This window comes from Eptesicus fuscus, chromosome 1 (genome assembly GCF_027574615.1).
Source record: "Eptesicus fuscus isolate TK198812 chromosome 1, DD_ASM_mEF_20220401, whole genome shotgun sequence".
NCBI classification, from domain to species: Eukaryota; Metazoa; Chordata; class Mammalia; order Chiroptera; family Vespertilionidae; genus Eptesicus; species Eptesicus fuscus.
In genome coordinates, this window is record NC_072473.1 from 93,774,658 (window position 1) to 93,793,451 (window position 18,794).

The 18,794-nt window shown below is 45.5% G+C and overlaps 2 long non-coding RNA genes across 2 annotated transcripts; one reads left to right on the forward strand and one right to left on the reverse strand.

Moving 5' to 3' along the window:
• Positions 1 to 795: 795 nt before the first annotated feature.
• Positions 796 to 2,801, forward strand: LOC129149395 (uncharacterized). Its single transcript, XR_008556300.1, has 3 exons — positions 796 to 824; positions 1,436 to 1,492; positions 2,757 to 2,801. It is a non-coding gene; the product is annotated as an uncharacterized LOC129149395 (long non-coding RNA).
• A 10,668-nt stretch (positions 2,802 to 13,469) lies between these two features.
• On the reverse strand, positions 13,470 to 18,403 carry LOC129151562 (uncharacterized). Its single transcript, XR_008558220.1, has 2 exons — positions 17,865 to 18,403; positions 13,470 to 13,919 (listed from the first exon to the last, which is right to left on the reverse strand). It is a non-coding gene; the product is annotated as an uncharacterized LOC129151562 (long non-coding RNA).
• Positions 18,404 to 18,794: the final 391 nt, after the last annotated feature.

Below are 18,794 nucleotides of genomic sequence, written 5' to 3' on the forward strand. Positions count from 1 at the left end.
ACACTTGACTCCTCTGGTCCACTGACCCACCCGCTTTCTTAGTTTTACTTGATGACCAAGGCCCATGTCCCTGCCTCTAAAATTCCTAATAAGAAAAAATGCTGCACTTTCTTGTCCCTGCTGCTTCTCCCTGAGGTCAGGTTTCATGGTCTGGGGCCAGTGCTATTCCCTAAGTCTCCCCGACTGGCCTGGACAACCCTGTCTTTCCTCCTCCAGTGGGTCCTCCAAGGTGCCATCAAACTGCACATCTGTTCTCATCAACCCCAGACAGGAAACCCTGTGGAGTTCTCTTGTTTAAGGGCAAACACCTGGGGGTCATAGGAGGGCCTTCCAGTGGTCCCAGCTCTCCCTCATCACCCTCTGGGTCACAGTGCTGCGGAGTCCCTGCACCCTGGGCATCTGCACGCCTTCTACCAGGACTCTGCCTTTGGTGCCTGTGCTTCCTGAGGCCTGGAGCGCCTGCCTTCTCCTGTCCTGGCAAACTCCTGTCCTTCCAGGTGCAACTTTAGCATCCCTTCTTTACCCCACAACCAAGCATCAGGTACTCTTGTGTCCCAGTTCTGGTAGCACCCTGTACCTTCCCACGTACCTTCCTTCACTGGACTCTTACCTCCCAGAGTTGTAACTCTTGCCGCTGAGAATCCCTCAGGGGCTCCGAGGTCATTGAAGGCAAGGCTTGTGTCTTACTGGTTTCTGTAAACCAAGTGCCTGGGCCACAGTAGTTTCATAGTAAATGTTGACTCAACAGAGGCCTTTCTTTTCCAGTGAACTGCACCTACTCTCTTCTTGCAGAAGCTGGCGGTAACATGAATGCTCGCTATGAGGTGAGGGACAGAGGTTACCTTCATAAGACTTAGGCGTCAGGGCTGCAGGGGGCTTTAATGACCACCAGGTCCAACTCCATCCATGCTGGCCTCCCCTCCTCAACTCCTCACCCCCAAAATGGTTTCCAGCTACTGTCACTGAGGAACCCAGACCCTCGTGTGGGTGTTTCAAGACATGAAGGAGGGTCTCTCAACTGGCCAGCTTGTGGTGTTCCTCCCAAATCTTCTTGTTTGAAGAAATAGAACTTACCCAATGAGCTAGAGATACTCTATGGCTCCTGGTGGGAGACAGTGATGGCACTACAGAAGGTCTCCCTTTTCTGTCACTCTTATGTGCTGAGAACAGGGTGTATGATCTCTCCTTTGGGGAGCATAAAAGTAAAGGTGAGGAGGGTGGTCTAATGATGAGGACATGCAAGGGTGGTGGCTGCAAGGTCAATTCCATGCCAGGTGGGTGGGCACAGGAAGAGTGGCCTGGCCACATTGCAGGTGGGGGTGGGGTGGTCTTGGCTGCCACTGTCTTAGGGACTCAGTTGCAACTCAATCCTGATTGTCAGTACAAATAAAACGTTGGCAGAGAAACCTAAAACGGTCTGATTTCTTATTGCCAGGTGACATTCTCTTTGCCAACTGCTACCCATCCCCTCTCAGGAACAAAGTCCTGGCAGGTAAGAGCCCAGTGAAGGAAGGTAGGTCCACCTCACCTGCCAGACCAGGCCCCCTCCTGCCTTCCACTGCTTGGCCTTGCAAAGGGGCCCTGGAGATCTGGCAGTTCTCAGGGGATGGTGAGGCCTTCTTGGGACTCCTCCTGCTCCCTCCCAGCCACCTGCCATACCTCTGCAGACCTCCCACACTACCACACACACTACTACAATGCTCACTGCCTCCCAGGGCAGAAGAGAGGCACCTCCCTAAGCTCCACTTCTTCCCCAGCCTGCAGTTCCATTCCATAACTCACCCAGTCTTCCTTTTCAGAAGTCCGTGCCATTTCTGTCACTGCTCTTTGAGGGGCCTGTGCTCCTGAACACAGCCACCTCTTTAGAGCCCAGAGCACTTGCCGAAAGTCAGCCTCCCTTTCTTGTCCCCCTGCTGACACCCTGGAGAACTCCCTGTCCCCCATGGCCCTCTGAGCACTTGCCTTTGCAGTTTGCTGTCCCTCTTCACCCCAGTGTGCATCATTTGGCTCTGAGACCCTGAGAGGGTTCCAGTTTGCTCCTGCCACACGTTTTATGGAACCACCTGCTAGGCACTGCTTGTCCCAAATTCCTGGTTTCCCTCCTCAGCATCTCCTGTTTCCTCCTCCAAGAACTGCCTGTGGCCCATCCTTCTCCTGAGCTGCTTGTCTTTTTTGTGTCAAGTTGTGGGCAGGTATTGTGAAATTAGGATGCTAATCCCACGTTGGTGGTTTCTGTTTCAGATCCCTCCTTGAGCCTCTCAGGGACTGATTTTCTTCTCCGTGCAGGCCTGCTTTGGATGCACTGTTCACCTAGACTTTCCAAATTGTAAGCGACCCCACAGGTCAGGGACTGTCCCACTGCCCCTCCCGCTGGTGGCTGCCTGCCACCTGGGATGAGAGGTCCCCTGAGAGGAGGTGCCCTTGGGTCCAGCAGTCTGCCTGTGACAAAGGGCTTCTTGTTTCTAATTCACTTGGCCACTGCTTGGCCTCAGTTCCGTGCCCTGGACTGCTGCAGAAGGCCAGGGGCAGCCTTGGCTCTGTGGGAAGACAGCAAGCCTTCTTACTTCTTCCCCAACTCTCCCATTTGGACTCCTGAGCCTCAGGCCTGTTTCCAATATGCACACTCCCCTGCCCCCTTTCCTCTCTGCCCCCCTGGGCAGCTCTGGTTGGCTGTGTCCCTCTCAGCACAGTCCAGAGCGAGTGGTCCATCCTGAGAGCAGTACTTAATTCTGGTTTTATCTTCCTGGCATGCCAAGGCTGTGGAAAGAAGCTGCACTACAGGGATCCTGCAGATATGGACAAGTGACTTAGACTCCCTGTTTAGGTGTGGGGCCTGCTCACAGAACATGGCACAGCAGAGTTGGCACCTTGGGAGTTTCTGTGAACTTCTGGCACCCCTTCACCCACATTCATATTACAAATGGTTATATTAACTTTAATTGGGGGTGGGGGCTAGGAGCCACTTATTTCCATGTTTCCATCATTCCTTGTCTCTTTTTCTACGTGTTCTTTACTGTCCTCAGTCTCTGAGCAAATAAGCCACAACCATGCTCCGGGCCCTCCCTATCTCCTGTGTAGGCTTACAAACATCATGCTGTGCAGTCCAGCTGCTGTGTTTAGGAGATTCGGGTATGGGGGTCCTGGAGCATGTGTTGCCAGCCCAGGACCATGGTTACAGGGCACTAATGGGTGGACTAATGGGCCATGTGCAGAAGACCTATTCTGCAGACTCTGGAGTATCTGCATGCTTACTGTGGCCACTGTGGAAAGGACAGAAAGTGCACGAAGAATCAGGTCAAAGGATGCTTTAGAGGCATTACCAGGAGGTGAGAACATTCACAATTTGTGAGTATTCTCCCAGTTCTTTATGCATTTTCTCTTTACCCAGTTGAATTTATGCTGTAATACCATTTTGTCTTATTTCTGAAAGATTCCTCAGAAGACATCTCACTAGGCTCAACACCTCATTCTGGAGTATATTGATGCAAGTCTCTCCCTGCACAAGACCACTGAAATCCTCAGGACTGGCCCACTGTACCTTGGACCCAGTGACATCCTCTGCTCTGAAATCTCAGCACAGGAGGCCTTCCTTAAGCATACATGGACACAGTTTACTGAGTCTCCCAACTAATTGTCAGATTGGGCACTGAGTTTCCCCAGCCTCCAACTGTCTGGGTTGCCCACTTTCCAATGTTCACTCACCCAGTACATAGCTGGTGGTCCCTTTGGGAAGGGCTGGGGGATCAGTCCAGTGTCTTTCTGCCATGGTGCTGCAAGATTCTTTTCTCTGGGGACCCAGACACCTCCCTGGTCCATGGTTCAGGGGCAGAACCTTGGCAAGGCATCATGACTCGTTTATTGTGGTTGCTGCCCTTAGCTCGCTGTTTTCCATATTTGCTCTTTTGAGTTTCTATTTCGGTCTGTATTTTGGTCAGTTGGCCATCCATTGTGCCCCCAGGGAGACCATGTTTTATCGTCCACCACCACCTGCCTTGTCAGTGGTATTCCTCATCATTAGCCCCTGGCTCCTTTTCTTCAGTGTCTCCCTGGGATCTCTATTACATTTTCTGGAGAGGGGAGGTGTAGTCCGTTTTTTCCCTTTCCAGGCCCTGCATGACCTGCCTGTGTTGTGTGGTGACTTCATTCTGGTTGGGTCCTGCCTGCCAGTAGGCTCCCACATCTCCCTGGTTTTTCTGGGACTGATGGATTGTAGCACTGCCAGTCTCTCAGCAAATTGGGACAGTTAGTCACCCTCCCTGCATGAATGGAGGGCCCCTGTGGGGAATGACGTGTGCCTCATTTTCTCCCCCAGGCATGGGGTGGGTGCACTAGCTCTTTGTGGGAAGGGGTGGGCTCTGCTGCCACAGGCTCACACCTCCCAAGAGAAATCTGAGGAGTCCAGGCCTTTGCCCAGATGCCCCTGTTTCTTGTGTCTGGGATGCAGGTTTTCCCAAGGGATCTTCTGATGTTGGAATGGAAGACCTGCCTTGGTTGAACATTCAATGGTCTTTGAACATCCTTGAAGTTCAGCCACTCGAGTCAAATCTTAGCTTCCACCTTTGTCCATTGCCTGAAATGGGGACTACTCTATAAACTATGGAGACGACTCTGGGGTTCTCCCTTAGTTTGCACTTTGTTAGACTCCCTAAGCTTCTCATCCCCCTTTGGGTCATCAAAGCACAGAAGTCACCTCCACCCATTCACACATGTTGCACCTACCTGTATCTTCTCACCTGCCAAGACATTCTTCTCCACTTTCAGGTCCAGTGACTGGGCTACCGCCTTGTGTTAGGGCTATCTGCACACCACCTGCCCCCTGGATGAGTTCCTCATTTCCAATTGGGTGAGTGAGGAGTAATCATGCACCAAGGCCCCCATTTTACCACCATCTTTTGGGACCATTCTAGAACGCATCATTTTAGGTTGGGTCTTTCAGGAAGCTGATGCTGACAGGGAGGAGTCCAAAGGCTCCTTGGGAACTAACACCCACTAAGGGAGCAGGGAGGGGGCAGGGTTGGGTAGGCTGTCCTTTCACCCTGCAACGTCAACCTGACAGTCTCAGGTTGCCCCTCAGATACCTGCAGAGCCAGGGTCACCGTCAGAGCCTACAATGGGGCCGGGGTCAGACCCTCAGTGTGTCTGAGTCCTTGCACCCAATATTGATGGAATGGATGAACCAACACCTGGGATTGGTGCCTCAGGAATGGATGTTTGCTAAGTAGTACACATAGGGCAACAGCTGCCTTTGCATGGGCAGAACCTTCTCCATCTTGTGGTCAGCATCTTGTGCATCAGGCCACTGCTGGACCAGGAAGTGCGTATTTTTCCAGGACACTTGCTGGAGTGCATCCAAAGGTAGAGGGCAGATATGGGTACACAACATAAGGCAAAGCAGATTAAAGTCAGAAGATACCCTGCCTGTGAGAGTCTCCTTCATGGTACAGGTACATAAGTGCATACTCCCCTACTCCCCTCTACATTACTCAGGGCTGGGAGTGTGCACCTTCCCAGCCTACCTGTGAACTGCGGAGTGTGAAACCAGGCATTATGAGGTTTGGTAAACATGGAGAGGAAGGAACTGCTGTGAGAGGCTGCAGAATGCTTCAGAGAAGAGGGCCTTTTGAACAGTGCCTTAAAGGTAAAAAGGGTCTCCTTAGGTGGGAAATATCAGAAGGTCCACCTGAAGAGACCATATATGTTCAGGGAACTGAGAAGGTTCATGGCTGTGGCAAACACTTTTGTGGAGTTCCCCCAATCTGATACCATGAATTCAGGTTCACTGTGTAATTGCTGACATAGGAGCTTTAGAGATTTTGAAATGCTGTGAAGTTTCATTCACTGCTTATAGAAGGAATTGTGTGTGTGTGTGTGTGTGTGTGTGTGTGTGTGTGTGTGTGTGGTCTTTGAGCATGCTTAAGTGTGTCCCTAGCTACCCAGAGGATGCTAGTTAGGCTCCTGCCCTCCACAGAGGTAACATGGCAGCAAGCAGAAGCTTTGCCCTATGGTTCCAAACCTGGTACTGATCGCTGAAACCACTGCTGTAGCATGATTCTAAGCAAATCTCTTTACTTCTCTGAGCCTCAATTTCTTCATCTGAAAGATGGGAACAATGTAAAAATCTCTCCCTTAAGAGTTACAATAATTTTCAGTCTCTCTCTTGGGGATGACAAGAGATGATACATGTGAGAGCAATCTGTAAACCATAAAGCACTGTACTACTAATAGTGGTTCCAAAGGTATCTCTGTTTTCCACATAAAGCTTTAAAGGTAGGAAAAATTGGAGTGCTGGCCTGTGTCTTGAAGCCTGCAGATGGGAGATAGGCAGAGAGTGAAAACCCTCCAGGTTGGAAAGGGGGAAGAGCATTGATACCATTGTACCCCAGTCCCAAAGGTCCTAACAGGGTGTGGTCTGGTTGGGGTATCAGGTTCCATCCATGGATTTTGACCAAAGATGTAGAGTGGCTCCTGGGGCCAATGAGGAGGTAGTGTAAACCTACTCAAAGTGAAAGGGTTTGAGAATTGAGGCCTTTATCAGAGCTAGGAATAAATAAAACTTAAGCCTCTTTTCTTATCTGTGTGGAAGTAAATGTCAGCCCAAATTTTCTTTATCCCACATGGTGTTAATAGTCATATGTTTCACTGTAGAAATATCAGTGTGTTTGCTAGACCCTGCAGGAATGTTACTGATGTATTGTTGTCTGTGCGCCTTGTCACCTTTCTGAATTGTGAAACTCACCTGGCCCCAGAATTTTGAGTGAGGCATTGTGCACATGTGAAACTAGCACCAATAAGAACCAACATTTGTTGAGAACTTTTACAGAAGGCCCAGGTTTCTGTAGGTGTGTCCTTTCTCTGGCCCTCAGCCATCAGGGATGCTCTTTCTGGGAGAGGCAGGACAGAGGTCCTGCCCCTGATCAACCTGGATGGTTAGATACCCCACCTCCTGCGGTACTGCATCAGGATGTGAAATCTCATTTGGTACTGTGGGAACCATGCCAGATATGCCAGATGCTCAATGCCAACTGGAGTGTGAAAGGCCTTGTTTAGAGTACACTGGATGGCCAAGGCCACTCTGAGCATGAGAATCTTAATCAGGGTGTCCAATGACTATGCACAGATGCAAGGCCTCAGCAATCTCACGATACACTGTGCCCTTCTATAACCCAAATGAGTGAGATCACTACTTGGAAAGAAACCTCTTTTGTCTAAGTAGTATAATACATGTTACTGACCAGCCAGTGTGCTAGAGAGAGGCTGGAGAGGCTACTGAGACTATTGAGGTTAGAGAGCTTAGGTGCTGCTGCTATGTGAGGCAATGGGTCAAGAGGCAGCACGTGGCTGCTCAGATAACAGCTATAGGTACAGAGGCTGCTGCTGCTTTGTGGGAAAGATGTATTTGTTAACCAGCCAGTGTGCAGCTGCCTGTATGGGACTGTTTTTGAATAACTGTTTTGTGAGATGGCTCCTTGTTAGCAATGGCCACTTAGCCTGTAATACAGACTCATTCTTATACACCCACAACTTCTCATGGCTTCTCCTTCTACCACCTGGAGTCCAATAAGGTCCATCCCCCAGTAGAGGGGCTCAGACCAGAGAGCATAGTAGGGCAGAATCAGGACCTGTGCTCCCACACTTGGACCAGTCAGCAGGATGGAGCAGTGAGTGCTTCCAACAATGGCAGCGAGCATATAATAAAGGAAGAACTTGGACTGAGTTCCCCACAGTTAATACAGAGAGCAGGGTTCAAGGAGGAACTTGCTTCCATACCTGGCGTTGTGAGCAGGATTTAGGAGTAAGTACTCTGAGAATTAGACCTTGCTCTGACAGGTATCAAACACAGTTTTCATTGGTGAAAATGAGATGAAAAGCAGGAAGGGTACTTGGCAAGCATGCGTATGCTAGTCATTTATATCTCTAAAATTCTGGTCATCGTCTTGTTTCATGAAATCCTGAGCTCTGTGTGTTCCCCTAGTGGAGTCACACAAAGCCTGGGCCCACCCACACAATTCTGGGATATTGCAGGTTTTAGGAGTCTCTGATTTTGAAATGTAATCCTCGTATAGCCATAGCCCTAATATATTTTAGTTTCTTATTTGATTTATGTCTTAGACACCATCCCATTCTTATTGAAAGTCCCTTGCCGAAACCGGTTTGGCTCAGTGGATAGAGCGTCAGCCTGCGGACTGAAGGGTCCCAGGCTCGATTCTGGTCAAAGGCATGTACTTTGGTTGCGGACACATCCCCAGTAGGGGGTGTGCAGGAGGCAGCTGATCGATGTTTCTCTCTCATTGATGTTTCTAACTCTCTATCTCTCTCCCTTCTTCTCTGTAAAAAATCAATAATATATATATATATAAAAGAAAGTCCCTGACTTCTGTTCCAATTTGAACTGGTTGCTTAATATTTGTGCAGAGATGTTTAGAGACCTTATTGTTTTGTTTCAGGCACTCCATGATTTTGGTATATACTTGAGTTCTTCCAATATCTCAGTTATAGTATCTGTTGAATGAAATCTTATTTCCTGGAGATCTTGCTCCCAGAGTCTGTAACCTATTAAGAAAAATCTGGACTGGTTAATCTCTAGGCCTGAAGCACAGTTGTCATGGTAGACAATTTCATATATATATATATATATATATATATATATATATATATATATATATATAATATTATATTATATATATTCATACATATATAAAATCACTGGATATATATGATAACACACAGTCGTGTGTTCCTTAATGACAGGAATACATTCTGAGAAATGCATTCTTAGGTAATTTTGTCATTGTGCAATTATCATAGAGTGCACTTATACAAACTTAGATAGTACAGCCTACTACATACCTAGGCTATAGGATAGAGTCTGTTACTTGTAGGCTATAAACCTGCACAGCATGTTTCTGTACTGTAATACGGTGGTTAATATTTATGTATCTAAACATAGAAAAAGTACAGTTAAAATACAGTAAAATAATTTAAAAAATAGTACAGTTGTAGAGGGCATTTACCATGAATGGAACTTGCAGGACTGGAAGCTGCTCTGGTTGAGTCAGTGAGTGAGTGTTGAGTGACTGTGAGGGCTTAGGACATAGCTGTCCACTACTGTAGATTTTACAAACAAGTTCTCCCCCTGTTTCCTTCCCACATGATCAGAAATAGAAAATCGAAGCTGTCAATGCTGGCTGCTTCATTTGCAGGGATGCAGGCTGGATTAATTGGAAATATTGAGGAGAAACTGGCTGGGTAAGGTGTAGATCACTGTAATAATAATTGTCAAGAGGGACTTAAAGGTGGCCTGAGAATCTTATGCAACTCAATAAGAGGAAGATAAATGATCCAATAAAAAAATGGGCAACAGACCTAAACAGAATATTTTCAAAAGAAGACAGAAGGAAGGCCAAGAGACACATGAAAACATGTTCAAAGTCACTTATTATCCGAGAGATGCAAATCAAAACAACAATGAGGTACCATCTCACACCTGTCAGAATGGCTATCATCAACAAATCAACAAACAACAAGTGTTGGCGAGGATGCGGAGAAAAAGGAACCCTCGTGCACTGCTGGTGGGAATGCAGACTGGTGCAGCCACTGTGGAGAACAGTATGGAGTTTCCTCAAAAAACTGAAAATGGAACTCCCATTTGACCCAGTAATCCCACTCCTGGGAATATATCCGAAGAAACTAGAAAAACCAATCAGAAAGGATATATGCACCCCTATGTTCATAGCAGCACAATTTACAATAGCTAAGATTTGGAAACAGCCTAGGTGCCCGTCAGCAGATGAGTGGATCGGAAAACTGTGGTACATCTACACAATGGAATACTATGCTGCCATAAAAAAGAAGGAATTCTCATCATTTGCAGCAACCTGGATGGAATTGGAGAACATTATGCTAAGTGAAATAAGCCAGTCAATGAAAGAAAAATACCACATGATCTCACTCATTTAGGGATAGTAAAGAACATTATAAAGTGGTGAACAAAAAGATAGATACAGAGACAGTAAAGCATCAAACAGACTTTCAAAGTACAGGGGGAAAGTTTGGGAAAGGTGGGGGAGTTATGAAATCAAACGAAGGACTTGTATGCATGCATATAAGCATAAACAATGGACGCAAAACTCTGGGGGGGGAGGGCATGTGTGGGTGTGGGGTGGGGGGGGGGTAATAGTAAGATATGTACACATATAATACCTCAATAAAAATATTTTAAAAAAAAAAAAAGGTGGCCTGAGAATCAGTAGGAATAAGAAATCAAGATGGAGAGATAAGGGAACATAGGATTGTCATGGCAGTGTGGTTTGGGCTATTGCATGTTGGAACAGTGGTCAGATTAAGGAAGTTTGTGGTATTCATTTTGAAAAGTGGTTGCTTAACATGGAAAGGGTGAAGAACTGAGGACAACAATTTGACTTTGGAAATTTGGTTTTGGTCCCATTGACTCTCTCTGGAAAAAAGGGCACACTTTGGCATTGAATTGATGGAAGAAATATAATTTATCTATGCTTTATATCATCAACCTGAAAATATTCCCGAAGTACAGGAACAGGCTGGCTTCACCCTAACACAGAAACTTGTACTTACATGGCTGTGGCACTTAATACTTATTAAGGTAGCTCCTGTGTACATGTGTTCTTGTGTATAGTCTTATGTCCTCAATAAAGAATTAACAGCAATGCATTCTGAAGACCATCAAGCTAAATCTGGGAGGACTGTAACACCCTCTGAGTATGTCACACTGTGGGACAGGCTTCTCTGTGCTCAAACAGGTCAGTGACTGACTGATTGGAAGGTAATCTACATTGAAAATGAGGTGTGGGTGAGAGGGAATCTATTGCCTTATCTTTGATGTTCTAAAATTTCACAAAATTGTGCATAAGCTTGGTTATGTTTTCATTCATTGTGCTACACACTGAATAAACCGTTTCAGACTGATTTCAGTTTTTTATTTAGCTCTGAAATTGTTTTTCCAATATATTTAAAATAATTTCCCCCTCTACTTTTTCTTTTCAATTTTTTAATTGACTCATATTTTGTTTCATATTTCCTACATTTTATTTTACCTATTTTATTGAGGCATAACTTGCATACAGCAAAGTGTACAAATCTTAGGTGTAGAACTTATTTTTTTTCATATGTACTCATTCATGTAACCAATAATCAGGTAAAATGTTAGAACATTTTCAGCACCCATTAAGACTTCCTCATGACCCCTCCTGGTCCACACCTCCCCAAAAGGTAACCTTATTACCGTAGATCAGTTTTTCTGTTCTACAGCTTTATATAAAGCTAATTGCACACTATGTACTGTTTTTTGTCTGGCTTCTTTCAATCAACATGTTTTTGGAATTCAACTATATTGTTGCATGTTATCAGTAGTTCTTTCTTATTACTTCATTGCTTTGTATTTTGTGATTATATCACAGTCTGTCTATCCAAATTATTGGATACTGTTGAGGGCATTTGGGTGGCTTCCAGTTTGAGATTACTATGAATAATATTACTACAAATATTCTTGTACATGACTTTTGGTGACTGTAAGAGCTCATATTTGTTTGGTATATGCACTGGAATAGAATTGCTGATTTATAGGATAGGCATGTGTTGAGCTTTAGCTTTAGTACATACTGCCACAAAGTTTTCTAAAGCAGTTGTATCAATGAACATCTCCTACATGCAATGTATAAAAGTTTGAAACACTCCACATTCTTGCCAGCTCTTGGTGTTATACTTTCTTGTATTTCAGTTCTACATCTTTTAGGTTTCTCTCAATTTGATTTTTAAATTCTTTTATTGGATTTTTAATTTTGCAACTGTAGATTTAATTTCCAAGTGATCTTTCATGTTCTATTGTCATTTTTCATAATAATTTGTTTTTTTAAATTTTTTCATTAAGTCATTAGATGTGTCCTTATCCCCTCATTACCTCCCTATCCCCCCACTCATGCCCTCACACCCCTGTTGTCTGTGTCCATTGGTTAGGCCTATATGCATGCATACAAGTCCTTTGGTTGATCTCTCCCCCTTACCCCCACCCTCCCACACCTTCCCTCTGAGATTTGATGGTCTGATCAATGTTTCTATGTCTCTGGATCTGTTTTTGTTCATCAGGTTATGTTGTTCATTATATTCCATAACTGAGTGAAATCATGTGATATTTATCTTTCTCTGACTGGCTTATTTCACTTAGCATAATGCTCTCCAGTTCCATCCATGCTGATGCCAATGGTAAGAACTCCTTCTTTTTTACCGCAGCATAGTATTCCATTGTGTAGATGTACCACATTTTTTTAATCCACTCATCTACTGATGGGCACTTAGTCTGTTTCCAAAACTGAGCTATTGTAAATTGTGCTGCTATGAACACAGGGGTGCATATATCCTTTCTGATTGGTGTTTCTAGTTTCTTGGGATACATTCCTAGACGTGAGAACACTGGGTCAAATTGGAGTTCCAGTTTTAGTTTTTTGAGAAAACTTCATACTATTCTCCACAGTGGCTGCACCAGTTTGCATTCCCACCAGCAGTGCACGAGGGTTCCTTTTCCTCCACATCCTTGCCAGCAGTTGTTGTTTGTTGATTTGTTGATGATAGCCATTCTGACAGGTGTGAGATGGTACCTCATTGTCATTTTGATTGGCATCTCTCCAATGATTAGTGACTTTGAGCATGTTTTCATATGCCTCTTGGCCTTCCTTCTGTCATCTTTCGAAAAGTATCTATTTAGGTCCGTTGCCCATTTTTTGATTGGGTTATTTATCTTACTTTTGTTGAGTTGTATGAGTTCCCTGTAGATGTTGGAGATTAAGCCCTTATTGGTGATGAAATTGGAAAATATGTTTTCCCATACAGTGGGCTTTCTTGTTTTGTTGATGGTTTCTTTTGCTGTGCTAAAGCTTTGCATTTTGATGTAGTCCCATTTGCTTATTTTCTCTTTAGCTTCCATTGCCCTAGGAGCAGTATCAGTGAAGAAATTTTTTCGGCATATGTCTGAGATTTTACTGCCTATGGATTCCTCTGTAATGCCCAGTGTTCAGAATCCCCAAAAACCCCCCAGGAAGGAGCCAAGACCCGCTGTAACTGCAAGAGAACCTTTATTCGTGCTAGCACGAGCTCTCATCTCCAGCGCTCACCGGGGACCAAGAGAGCTTCTCTCGCCAACACAAAGGCTTTAAGGGGGTCTCAAGCAGTGGGCAGGGAGAGTGTTTATGATTGGTCAGGGGTAGGGTGAGGGGTCCAGTTACACAAAGGCACACTGGGCAGCTTGCTTAAGGTGGACTGAGTCCACCTCTCTACATTCCTATTGGCAGGTTCATGCAATTGTTACATTCTCGCGGTTTTCTAAGAAAAAGGAGTTATATACATAGTTACACAGGGTGGAGGGTACAGTACATTTTGTGCTGTCCTGCTCTGCCCTTTCATTCCCCCCTTGTCTTGGGACACCCGGCTCAATCATGAGACGGTTTGCATTTTTACTTTGTCTTTTACTTCTGGTTAAGGCCTTTAGTACTACAGTCCCCAACAGTACTGTCCACAGTGAATTCCAGTTCTTCTCCTGCAGGTGTTGAGTTTCCTCCTGGCCTGCGTGGAGCCCAGGCTAGGGATCTCACGGGTGAGGCCGCTGGTTGCCAGGATCTAGGCCGTTTCCTGGTGCAGGAGCTGGGAGTGGTGTAGCCAGGTCTGGACGCCGTCTACTTCAACAGCCGTGGGCGTGCTCAGGATAACAGTGTAGCATCCCTTCCAGGTTGGGGTGAGTCCTTGGGCAGTGAACTTCTTTACCTATACCGAGTCCTTGGGCTGGAAGGGTTGTACAGGAACAAGCTTATGGGTGGCTTTCTGGGTATACTGCACAGCCTGTAAGGACTTGAGTAAGGGAATGGTTATGAATTCCAGCTTTCAGTTTCTTCCTGTCCCTGGAAAGGAAGCGGCAGGGGGAGGTCTATCATATATGATCTCTAAAAGGGGGAAACCCCTACCGGTAGGGGGTACACCTGGCCCATAAGAGGGTGAAGGGTAGGAGGTTGGTCCAGTTTTCACCGGTTTCTAGGGTAAATTCAGTTAAATTCTTTTTTTGAGTCTCGCGCATGGCTGTCCTAAGGCTTGAGCTATATTTTGAGATATCTTGGCTACAAAAGGCGGGGCTGTTATCTGATCCTATGACTACTGGCAGCCTGAATCTAGGTATAATCTCCTGGAGTAATCTCTTGACAATTATAGAGGCAGTTTCTGTCCTAGTGGGGTATGCTTCAACCCAACCCGAGAAGGTGTCTATGAGAGCTAGCAGATACTTATACCCTGACGCTAGTGGCTTAATCTCTGTGAAATCCACCTCCCATGCTCTCCTGGGGAATTTCCGTGGGGCCCGAATTCTCAGGGGGACCCTCTTACCTTGCTTAGCATTTACCTGTGCACAGACATTACTTCTAGTGACTATGCTTTTAATTATTTTATCTAAGAGTACCTGCCTTGTAGAACTTCAGAAGTCTTGGTGACGCCAAGTGGGTAGCCTGGTATAACTGGGTAACTAATGTCCAACCTATAGCCTCTGGGACCAACAGTCTGTCATCTGGTAGGGTACACCAACCATCCGGTTCTTTAATGGCTTGCTTCTGTTCTGCCAATTCCTCCTCTTGTTTGGTGTAGGAGGGGGTCTGCATAGGTCCAGGTACGGCAGGGTTACTAAAACTTGTAAAGGCCCCACTGGTTTTTGGGCGGCTTCCTTGGCAGTTTGGTCTGCGGCTCTATTTCCTCTGGCTTCAATTGTCTTCCCTTTCTGATGTCCTTTGCAGTGCACTATTGCAACTGCCCTTGAGAGCCAGATGACCTTTAATGTGGCTAAAATATTTTCCTTATTTTTAATTTCCTTTTTTACTGCAGTTGGTAACCCTCTTTTCTGGTGGATGGCACTGTGTTCCTATTGGAGGGCCTGGATTAAGGCCAAAAGCTCGACCTTTTGTGCTATGGTTCCCCTATTTAGGGACTGCGCCCAAATGGTGCGGTTCAGGGTGACTACTGCTGCCCCTGCACATCGGATGCCATCCTGAACATAAATGTTCCCAACCGTGAACAGTACCTTGTCTGGTGATGATAGTGGGGCATCTTTCAGGTCTGGACGAGCCGTTTGTACTGCGTCTGTTACCTCTGTGCAGTCATGAATGGGTTCCTCTGGCTCATCATCTGGAAGCTCTGGAAGCAGGCTGGCAGGGTTGATGGCCAGTGTCTTATGGAACCGGATGCAGGACTGGTCCAGGAGAAGAGCTTGGCACTGGGTGATCCTGGTGTTTGACATCTATCTCTCCAGGGTACCTCGAAGGAGGGCCTCCACACCATGGGGTATTATTAGGGCTAGTTCCTGGCCCAGAGTTTGCTTATCTGCCTTCTTTACCAGCGATGCTGTGGTGGCTACTGCCCTGAGGCACGCTGGACACCCTGCTGCCACGGGGTCTAGTCTCTTAGACAGACAGGCTACAGGTCTCTTCCAGGGACCTAGAGTCTGAGTGAGAACCCCTTTGGCAATGCCTCTTACCTCACTCACGTGGAGGTGGAAGGGCTTCGTGACGTCTGGCAAGGCTAGGGCAGGTGCTGAGATGAGAGCTTTCTTTAGCTCCTCAAAGGCCCATTGTTCTACTTCGGTCTAGTTCAGTGGCTGCGTTCCCCCAGTACTTGAGTCTAGAGGTTTAGCAACCCCTATGAGCCCCGGTATCCATAGGTTGTAGTATCCAACTGCCCCTAATAATTCCCGCTTCATCCCCCGCAAAGGATATGATGGCAGTCCAAATAGTTTCTGTAGGAGGTCACATCTACATAGGGGGTAAGGGCATTCTGGCATGACCAGAAATGAATGAGTTACCGTGTTCTTTCCGAGGTCCATAGTCCTTTTTGATGTCTAAGGAAAACAGGCAATTTGTCCGGTGGCTTCCTGGACTGCTGTCTTCTTAGAGGTTACGGGTCCCATAGGCCCTGTCAAGACTGAATAGGCTGTTTCAGTGTCCACCAGGAAACTAACAGGTTTGCCCCCCACTTGTAAGGTTACCCTGGAGGCTTAATAGAAAGGAACCCCGGTCCTGTCAGTCCTTTTCTTCTAAGTTAAAGACCCTTGGAGTCTGAGTCTCCCCTTTCTGCTTCTCTAGCTAACCTGCCAGGACATTTTCTCTTCCTGTGCCTCTGCTTCTTACAATAGGCATACTAATTCCTTCCTATTTGCTGCTGGCTTTTTCTTCTTTCTAATATTTCTCTGTTCTTCTTCTTACTAATTATAAACTTTTATAAATTTTATAATTTTAAATTAGTCTCTAAACTTTTTTTATGTCTTTCAAAAATGTATAATCATGCCTCAAATCTTTTATTACTTTAAAATATTTAGAAAAGGCAGAGGGAGAAGGGAGCAGGCTCAGCCGCTTGAATTTCAAACTGTTATATTTTTCCTATAGATAAGAATCTCAGATTCTGATAAGCCTGGAATGGGGAATTTCTAGCTGCTACCTTTAAGCCCCCTAACAGAACACGGTGAAAAGTGTCCAAGGAGTTGCCGAGGGTTCTTGGGTCTCATTGGGGCGGAGGGGGTCACAAGGGAATTTCCCTCCTTGTTGCTGCCTCTAGCCACTTAAAACAATCCCTGGAGGGGAGGGACACCTGGTGGGCGGAGGCAGGGAGCGTGGCGTGGGTCCCACCGAGGCGTTTTCATCTGGCAGCCCACTCTCTGTTCCCACTGGGAAAAGTGCTTGCCTCCTGCTAACGAAGGTGGTGTGGGGGAACCGGTGACCCCTACACTGTAATCAGACTCCCTGACCTTTCTGAAAAGCCACTCTGCTTGAGTGTGTTTCTATTAAAAATTACTGATTTCAAAATTATAACTTAAGAGTTGCCACACACACACAAGGACCAAGTGGCCTATAAAATATTTTCCTTTTCTTTTAAAGGTTTTACAATGTACAATAATCATATCAAACTTAATGGCCAATTGAGACAAACACTTCTGAGACCGTTCCTCCACCACTGATTAAGACTGGGTGGTGGCGGGTGTCAGAAATAAGATTCATTTAGGTTTTGAGCTTGATGGGCAGACTTGGTGACTTTGCCAGCTCCAGCTTCCTTCTTATAGTTAATTTTAGAATGTGGTCCCTGCTTTAAATCTCTTTGGATTACAATTGTTATAACTTTATATCTTCAAATTAATAAATATAGACAGAAATGTTGTTAGGCAGGCCAATTCCCCCTCTGACAGAGAGAAAACACCCCTGGGAAAAAAGAATCCCAGTGGCCACTCGGGGGGATTGCTACCTGTCAGAGCACTCAGCCTTAAACAAATTAAATGTGTTGTTGTTTTTTTTCTTCTATATATGAACAAATAATTATAACCAGGCAGACAACAAAATATCAAACAAACATCTGTCCTTATATCATTTCAGTAAATAAGTATTCTTATATTCTTGGGATCTAAGCAGATAACAGGAACACTGCCTCTAAGTCCCCTGATGGGGGCCTCCCTTTCTTATCGTCGCTTTTTCTGGCTTCTGCCATAGGCCAGTGGGCGGGACCAGTGTGTTGAAGGAAAAATCATCCTGCAGTCCGGCTCGGGGAGGGACAGGTTACACATGGAGCGTTGTTTCAGGAGAGGCAAAACCTTGATAAAAGTTCCGTAATTCAATCACACAGTCAAAGGTTAAACTAGAAGGGAAGAACCACTCAATGTCCTCTAAGAGGATTTTAACAAACTGATAACAAACTGACAAAACCTTGACAAATCAAAATTCAATAAATAATATATACATATAGGGCCCAATTATGACAGAAAATATAAGACAAAAAGACAAAACAAACAGTCCTGATACCAACATGACAAAACACAAAACAAACACCTGTTGAGAGGGAGAGCCTCCAGCCCCTTCCGGGGGGTCCCTCTCTCCTCTCGCAGGAGAAGATTTCTTGTGAGCTTAAAGCCTGGATGGCCTCCTGAAAGAAAAGATTTTTAATCCAGTTACAGATGCTATTAGAATCAGGATGAGAGAGGAAGGGAAAGTCCAGGTTATGTCCTCTCTGAGGATCCCAATAACTGAAAACAGTAAGTTAAACAAACGGTTAACGGGGTCTATAAAGAGTTAATAGTAACTTCAGCCTTAGTTCCACGTTGGACTATGATGTCACAGGCCTGTAAATCTTTCCGCCCTGTGAAGTTGTTAGCTGGGAGTCTCCGAGCACCAAAAGAGATAAGGAAGCTGTAAATAAAAGTTCCTTTGTTCTTTGAAATGTTATAAATGGATACTTTTAAATCAACCTTAGAACTTTAAAATTCAATTTAATACAGTAAATTCACAAATCAGAGCAAACTGAAACCTTCATTTATACAAACAGAGGAATTTTTATCATCTAAGTGGGCTGATTCCCTCTCTGACGGAGAACAAAGGACTCTGAAAAAGGTGTCTCAGCAGCTGCTAAAGACCTTTGTATTCTGCCACAGCAGGTCCGCCCTATCTTTAAATAAATTAAACAGCAGAAAGAGATAACAAATATTTTCACATTTATATTTATATACCAAACAGTCCGAGTTTTTGACTCCTACTAGATATTTACCAGAGTTTAAACAGACACCTGATTAATTTGCCTGAGGAAGCTCTATGGCCTTCGGGGGGGGGGGGGTGAGATTAAGCTCCCCTTTCCACTCACTTGGAGTGGACTGAGTCTGTCCCATAATGTCCGTCAAGAGAGTCCACAAAACAAAACAAAAACAAATCAACACACACAAACAGAGGATCCTTAAGAAAATCCTTCCAACGCGAGTCCGTTGGAGC